This window comes from Coregonus clupeaformis, unplaced genomic scaffold, assembly GCF_020615455.1.
Source record: "Coregonus clupeaformis isolate EN_2021a unplaced genomic scaffold, ASM2061545v1 scaf0364, whole genome shotgun sequence".
In the NCBI taxonomy this organism is placed as follows: domain Eukaryota; kingdom Metazoa; phylum Chordata; class Actinopteri; order Salmoniformes; family Salmonidae; genus Coregonus; species Coregonus clupeaformis.
The window spans coordinates 54,671-63,513 of NW_025533819.1; the positions used below are offsets into that span (position 1 = coordinate 54,671).

General features: G+C 44.5%; 1 pseudogene; it reads left to right on the forward strand.

Annotated features, from left to right (window-relative positions):
* Nucleotides 1-1,676: 1,676 nt before the first annotated feature.
* LOC123484585 lies at nucleotides 1,677-7,785 on the forward strand (annotated as a pseudogene).
* Nucleotides 7,786-8,843: the final 1,058 nt, after the last annotated feature.

An 8,843-nucleotide genomic window follows, 5' to 3' on the forward strand; every position in this document is an offset into this window, starting at 1 on the left:
CTATCCTCCATCCCTCTATCCCTTCCACCTCTCCTCATCCCTCCACCTCTCCTCCATCCCTTCCACCCCTCCTCCATCCCTCATCCCTCTATCCCCTCCACCCCTCCTTCCTTTCTCCTCCCCATCCCTCCATCCCCTCCCACCCCCCCCTCCATCCCTCCGCCCCTCTATCCCCTCCTCCCCTCTATCCCTCCACCCCCTCCTCCATCCCTCCACTCCTCCTCCATCCCTCCCACCCCTCCATCCCTCCACACCTCTATCCATTCCACCCCTCACAGCCCAGACCATGGCTAACTGGATCTGCTCCCTATCACAACCACAGACACCTTTCTTCTTCTCCCTCCTCCTCCATTTCCTCCTTCTCTCCATATTTTTATGGATTTGTCATTAGCCTGTAGACTGCTCTGTCTGGGCTCTCCCCCTGGGATGGAGGCTGAGAGCTGAGTCTGTATCCCAAATGGCATCCCTCTTCCCTACCTAGTGCACTACTTTTGACCAGAGCCCTGGCCGGCCTGGGGGCTGCCTGTGCCAAGGACTCGGCCTAGGATCCAAGGCCTGGCGCTTGCGTGGACCAGACACCCCGGTGGCCGTCTCTCGCAGACTCTAAAGGCCCACCACCTAATGGGTTTAGACAAATCTGCTAATTTGTCCAACAAGTTTCCTGATTTCGACAAGCATATCCAACAAGCTTGTCTGTCGGCCTGACCACTCTCGGCTGTATAGAGTCGAATCCAAGTCAAAAGCCAGTGGTTGAATTCAGACTATGAAAAAGGAACTTGCCTTCTCTCTCTGTCTGTCTCTCTATCTGCACATTCGACTGTCGTGAGGCCAAACCAAGTGAATGTTGACTATGAAAGGAGCTTTGCCTCTCTCTGTCTGTCTCTCTGTCTTCTCTTCCACTACTCTCTCAGTATAATGGTGGTTCGGTTAGAAGCACTCAGTCAGCTCAGTTGAATGACTGAGGGAGTACAATCCTACATTATCCAACATTATCCTCTTGGTCCCACTAAACAGCAAGGGATGATTCCCAGGTCATTAGGAACCACCTTGTGACTTACTGAAGAGTGTTGCTATTTTGACTGGATAAGAAGACTAAAGCATGCAGGTGTCGCTGACTTGCTGAGTGCTTCAAATCTTATGAGTTGAACAGTAACAATTGGTTTCCATAATGAGCGTTCCTTGAGAGTACCAGGTAACTCCTTCCTGTCCCTTTGTGTTGTGTTGCTACAGGCCATTTTATACCTGGGTGGGGTCATCATTATTTCACTGATACGTTTGGAACTTACGTCAATGTGTTCACATCACATTTACCTCCATCCATTGTGGTGATAAATATAAGTGTAAGATGGGCCATTACTATATGTTTTGAGACACACCTAGATGTAAGTAATGTTATTTTGTGTGTGTGTGGCTGTAACTGTACTGTGTTTCCTTGTCACATGGTCCCAAAGACAACAATATCAATAATAGAAAAGTGTTAGCAGGTGCAATAATGTATTAATTTAATTCAATTTCCTTGTATTTACACTTCATCCTTTATTTATGATTCATTTGCTTTCATGATGCATTTCTAAATCACCCCCAGGCACCCCTCTGTTCCAATGACAAGCTGTTTTTAGAGGGAAATCAAAAGCAGGTGTTCAATGAGTTTGTTCTGTCTCTTGTTGTTCACACAGGCTTCCTTAGCACGGGGACCCAGGCAGCCAAGGGGAACTATGGACTGCTGGACCAGGTCCAAGCCCTGAGGTGGATCAAAGAGAACATTCAGGCCTTCAAAGGAGATCCAAAGAAAGTGACAATCTTCGGCTCTGGTGCAGGGGCATCGTGTGTTAGCTTGCTCACTCTCTCTCACTACTCAGAAGGTATGTATCCGGGTATTTTTAGCCCCCCAAAATATTCCCTTACCTCCTTAGGAAATCATTGAGATTATATTATATTGTTTGAATCCTTAAAGTCAGTGAGTACAAGTCCTTTAAAAAATTTTATGAATCATAAAAAGAATCATTCTCAGCGTCTACCGTGAGACTTACACTGCAATTAAAGATTATTAATTAAATTCATATAACTTCAGCTATCAGTTTAGAATGTAGGAATTAAATAAAACCTGTGGGGGAAATGTTTTATTATATTTATTGCTTTATTCGATATATAATTTTTGTTTTCAAATAGGAATATCTCTCTCACTGAGAGGTATGGCAGTGCCTATTCCCTATATAGTGCACTACTTTTGGCCAGAGTCCTATGGTGCCTGATCAAAAGTAGTGCATTAAATAGGGAATCGAGTTCAATTTGGGATGCAGCCTGTGAATGAATTTAAACAGTCAGATACACCACTATGACTTTTCAGAGAACATGTGGCATCACATTTCATACGCCACATGACAGAGATAGCAACTAGAGTGTGTTCACAGGTTCACCCAAGTGTAAAATATTGCCTACCTCAGTCACTAGATATTTGTGTGACCAGCCAGAGAAAAGTGGTAGGTGGATATCAAGAATATTAGATGGTTAACCGCCGTCACATTCTAGTACATTTACATCTCTCCGTTTTTTTATTATCATTAGAAAAATAGTATCCTAGAAATGTGAGTGTCATTAACTGTCATAGTCGTTCTCCTCAGCCCAGTGCACAGCACAGTGTAAGAGGAGACAAATCTCGTCCCAAATGTATCATATTCCTATAGTGTCACTACTTTTTTTCTGGTCAAAAGTAGTGCAATATATAGGGAATAAGATTTCATTTGGGGCGCAGGATAACAAATGAATAGCTAGCTGTGCGTTTCTCTCTCCTCTCTCACTCTCTTACGGCTCTCTCTTTCTCTGCAGCTGAATCTCATCAGGAGCTATTTGAGTAAATGACTGTGAAAACAGCATTACCTAATCCAGTCTCCATGGGCCACAAAACCCCAGATAGATCTTAACCCGCACATCTCGCAACTTCAGACTTTATTTCCATCAATATAAATCAATATCAGTTTCGGCAGGAAATGGACATGTCTTACTCGTCAATGGACTTTAATTTCTCTCCATGTCCGCTGCTGGTACTGAGTGACAATAGCGAGTAACCCAGGGGAAAACATCTGGTTCTGAATTATATCCAATAAAAAACTGAAAGCAGAGACTGAAAGCAGAGAATTCTTCTTCCATCTTCGTTTCTCTCAGAAGTCCAATTCAAACATTTGCCATTCATGGTCCTACTTCCCGTTTTTTAAATGTGTGCTACTGTGTCATGTGAGATAATTAGAGGACTGTGTCTGCATGATGCCTCATTTACTGGGTTTTAGACTGGGCGCTGTCACTTTTTTTGAACTCAGCTTTCACTGGATATACTATCAATCAACTAGTTTTTATTTTATTTATATACACTTCCATTCAAAAGTTTGGGTGTCACTTGAAATGTCCTTGTTTTCAAAGAAAAAGCCTTTTTTTTGTCTGTTAAAATAGCAACAAATTGATCAGAAATACAGTGTAGACATTGTTAATGTTGTAAATGCTTGTGTAGCTGGAAATGGCTGATTTTTAATGGATTATCTACATAGGCGTACAGAGCCCATTATCAGCAACCATCAGTCTCGTGTTTCCCCGCGCGTTGTGTTTTGCTAATCCAAGATTATCATTTTAAAAGGCTAATTGATCATTAGAAAACCCTTTTTACAATTATGATTGCACAGCTGAAAACTGTTGTGCTGACTAAAGAAGCGTAACAAAAACTGGCCTTCTTGAGACTAGTTGGGTGTCTAGAGCATCAGCACAAACCAGATGGGATGGCATATCGCTGCAGAATGCCGTGGTAGCCATGCTTGTTAAGTGTGCCTTGAATTCTAAATAATTCACTGTCAGTGTCACCAGAAGCACCCCCCCCATCACTCCTCCCTTCTCCATCTTCATGATGGAACCACACATACGGGATCTCATCCGTTACCTACTGTCTCACAATACACGGCTGTTGGAACCAAAAATCTCAAATTTGGACTCATCAGACCAAAGGACAAATTTCCACGGTCTAATGTCCATTGTTTGTTTTTTGGCCAAACAAGTCTCTTCTTCTTATTGGTGTCTTTGTGTTGGACCGCAAGTGAAGAAAAAGCAGGCGGTTGAGGGAGTGCCCAGGAGTGTGCAGCCCAGAGCAAAGGGTGGCCTACTTTGAAGAATATAAAATATATTTTGATTTCTTTAACACTTTTTTGGTTTTCATGATTCCATATATGTTCTTTCAATTATGTTCACTATTATTTTACAATGTAGAAAATAAGTACCAAATAAATAAAAACCCTTGAATGAGTAGGTGTGACCAAACTTTTGACCTGTGACTGTGTATATACAGTGAGGAAAAAAGTATTTTGAGTCCTGCCTGCTGATTTTGTGCGTTTGCCCACTGACAAAAAACATGCATCAGTCTATAATTTTAATGGTGGGTTTATTTGAACAGTTAGAGACAGAATAACAAAAAAGAAATCCAGAAAAACGCATATCAAAAAAATGTTATAAATTGTTATTTGCATTTTAATAGAAATAAGTATTTGACGCCTCTGCAAAAACATGACTTAGTACTTGGTGGCAAAACCCTTGTTAGCAATCACAATCAGAACGCGCTTGTGTTGGCCACCAGGTTTGCACACATCTCAGGCGAGATTTTGTCCCACTCCTCTTTGCAGATCTTCTCCAGGTCGTTAGGGTTTTCGAGGCTGGCCGTTTGGCAGCTCGAACCTTCAGCTCCCTCCACAGATTTTCTATGGGATTTAAGGTTCTGGAATGGCCACTCCAGGACCTTAATGTACCTTTCTTGAGCCACTTTGTTGCCTTGGCCCCATGTGTTCTGGTCATTGTCATGCTGTGAATACCCGTCCGCGTCCCATTTTCAATGCCCTAGCTGAGGGAGGAGAGGTTCTCACCCCAAAGATTTGATGGTTATGGCCCGTCCATCGTCCCCTTCAATCGCGGTGAAGTTGTCCTGTCCCCTTAGAGAAAAAACCAGAAAGCATAATGTAATTCCACCTCCATGTTGTGCCGGTGGGGATGGTGTTCTTAGGGTCTTAGGCAGCATTCCTCCTCCTCCAAACAAGGCGAGTTGAGTTGATGCCAAAACTTCGATTTCAGTCTCATCTGACCACTAACACTTTCACCCAGTTCTCTCTCTGAATCATTCAGATGTTCCATTGGCAAACTATCCAGACGGCCCTGTATAGTACTTTCTTGAGCAGGGGGGACCTTGCGGGCGCTGCAGGATTTCAGTCCTTCACGGCATAGTGTGTTACCAGTTGTTTTCTTGGTGACTGTTGGTCCCAGCTGCCTTGGGATCATTGACAAATCCTCCCGTGTAGTTCTGGGCTGATTCTAACGCGTTCTCATGATCACTGCAACTCCACGAGGTGAGATCTTGATATAGAGCCCCTGGCCGAGGGAGATTGACATTTATTTTGTGTTTCTTCCATTTGCGAATAATCGCACCATCTGTTGTCACCTTTTTCTAGCTGCTTGGTGATGGTGCTGTAGCCCATTCCAGCCTTGTGCTACAATCTTTCCCTTATATCCTTGGAGAGCTTTTTGGTCTTCGCCATGTAGAAGTTTGGGGTCTGATTGATTATTGCTTCTGTGGACAGGTGTCTTTTTATACAGGTAACAAGCTGAGATTAGGATGCACGCCCTTTAGTGTGCTCTAATCTCAACTCGTTCTGTATAGACACCTGGAGGAGAAATTTTCTGATTGAGAGGAGGGTCAAATATTTATTTCCCTCATTAAAATGCAAATCAATTTATAAAATTTTTTCATGCGTTTTTCTGGATTTTGTTGTTGTTATTCTGTCTCTCACTGTTCAAATCAGCTCTCTACCAAAATTTAAAATTATAGAACTGATTTGGTTCTGGAGTTAGCAAGGTTGGCCCAGTGGCCTATCACACCTGAATTGGTGTTGTGAATCGGATCCCTATTGTGTCTAGCAGACAGCTTGTTCCTGCCATCACTCCCGTTAGCCATAGCCAGGTGGCATAGAAGCCATAGCCCCTCATACGCCCTATGTGGGACATGATCTTTCTGTTTCATGGCTCCACCCAGGCACGCCTCAGAGCAGATGGTAACTTTAAAAACTTATATTACCAAGCATATTTAAAATTCACTTCTAGGTGAGTCAGGCTTTAACTGATTTCTTCATCTAATAAGAGGAAATGAAATAAAGCTAAATAAACCTCTGTTGCTAACTAGGCCTTACCCCGGGAGATGTAGAAGCTTAAACCTGCGGCACTACACAATGATATAAATAGAACTTAGAAAATGCTGGGAAAAATGTAACATACAAGAAGTGTTCTAAGTGCTGTGTTTCGTTTCAGGGCAGTGCCCAGGCAGATCGTGAAGCCATACAGCTCCATACAATTCAGGATGAATAAGTGGCCCGAGGCCTCATTGCAAGAATAAACAAATGTGTCTTTTATTTTCAGTTTTGATTAATTTATTATGACCAGCGTTGACAGGATGTGGTGTCTGTCCTATCGTCCCTTAATCATCCTTTGCGCTATCTTTTTGTCAGTATAAGATAGCCATGCAGTCTAGATGGATCTGCTGTGTCTGGTTTGTTGGATCTGTGTGGGTGTTCACGGACGTAATGTGTATGTAGTGGGCTCCGAGTGGCGCAGTCTATTACTCTCAAGTGCTTGAGGCCATCTACAGAACCCCGGTTCGATTCCGGCTGTATCTGGCAACCGGCCCAGTGATTGGGAGTCCCATGGCGCTACAATTGGCCCAGCGTCGTTTGCAGGTTTGGCGGTGTGAGAGCCGTCATTGTAAACAAGAATTTGATGCTTAACTGATTTGCCTAGTTAAATAAAATATAGCACTTACACGAAGAGTGTTATCAGAATTGTTTAAATAATGTCAAAAATACCAATTATTTCTATGCTGAGTAATGTATGTACCAATGTTTCTGGTGTGTTGTATTATTTCAGCACTTTCATTGCTAAAAGATTTTTACATTTGTGAAAAACATACCAAAACCATGTCTGAGATTTAGCGCGTGTGTCTATTTACAATTTCTCCCCTCAGATCTCTTCCAGAAAGCCATCATCAGAAGTGGTTCAGCTCTCTCCAGCTGGGCGGTCAACTACCAGCCTTTGCTGCAAGTTCACACGGATGCTGGCTGAAGGTGAGCTGCAACATGCTGGACACCATCGACCTGGTGGGAAGTGCCTCCCGATAAGAACTACAAGGAGCGGAATCGAACAGAACCCATGTTACCCGCAAATACCGACATCGCATTCGGCCCCGTCATCGACGGCAGGCGTCATCGGATGACCCTCAGATCCTCATGGAGCAGAAGCGAGTTCCTCCCAGCTACAAGACATCGCTGGGTCAAGCAAGCGGGGTTCAAGTTTGTGGAGGGCAACGTGGACAGCGAGATGGCATCTCGGCCACGCGGACTCGACTTTTGCCGTGTCGGACTTCTGCGGATCACCTTTGCGGCTCCGGAGACCAGGACACGCTAGGGGAGACCATTGTTCATGTGCACACTGGCTGGGCCGACAAAGGAGACCGAGACACGGAGGAAGGCGTTAGTCGCACTCTTCCACCCGACCACCAGTGGGTGGCTCCGGCCCGAGCCACAGCGGGCCTCACATGCCCAGTATGGTTCACTCACCATATTTTTTACGCCTTCTACCATCACTGCGCAAAGCGCCCGAAGCCTAGCTGGAGCTGACTCGGCACATGGGGACGAGGTGCCCTATTGTTCGGGATCCCCATGTGGCGGCCCACGGACCTGTTCATGTTCTCCAGACGGCGTCATGCTCAAGCGCTAAGTATTGATTATGACCTACTGGATAACTTTTGCCAAGACAGGGTAAGGTCGTCCAATTCCAGTTTTCTACTGTATGTCCAGATTGTTTGTTTGAAGTGGATAAATATCCGAGCATGATCGAGAAGAACCGTAGCTTAAGTTGTGGGAGCATAGCTTCCAGCTACACTGAACAAATCCAGTGCTTCATAAGTATTGCTAAATGCTGGTTTTCATCAAGGCTTTGCGGTTTGCAAATATCACTTGATATTTGGATCACGTCTTTGTTTCTGAACCCTGGGATTAACCCAGGTAGCAGGATGTTTGCGACCAGTCACACTGAAAATTCTATTTCGGAGGGACAAACCGTGTGAACAGCTTGCACAGGCTAGCAGATTCCCTCCCCCAGCTCTCCGGCTTGGCTGCGCGTCCACCTGATGCCAGTTCCCACCAGGGATAGGTTTTAACGCGGTGTGTGGCATGGGGAGGCTCTTTTAGTCTGAGTGTTTTTTTGCAACTTCCAGTGGTGCTTCACGACAGCCAACCCAAAGCAAATTCAGCGCTTTCGAGTGTCCGTTTTTCAAGTCTCTCCAGCGAAGGCCAAATACTCCGTTGCGATCCTCGTTTCCTTGCATTCGTTGGGTTATCCAGAAAAAAAGCTCCCAGCAACAAACAGGGATTCGGAGGGATGAGAGGCATATCATTAACTACTCATCTCAGTGCTTTTGTGTGTGGTATTATGCAAAATAGAAAAGTACAATGCACGAAGGCGTTCTTCTTATTCGTAGTGGATACAGGACTGAACAATGAGTGGGGGCGTGTGTGCATGTGTGCGTGCATGCCTGGGTGTGTGTCTGCATATTCATGCGTGTGGGCTTGAGATGCGTGTGTAGTTGTTTTGTAGTATACACACACTGCACATGCAGCTATAGTCCCGAAACTAAAAATGAAGACAGCTGAGAACACATGGCAGACTGGAAAAGCAGATTTGCTCAGCAGTGCATCTGCAAAGAGAGGCTTTGTGTCAAACAGAGGGAGATAGGATTGACCATATTTGTGAGCATCTGAGTATTAGATACACAA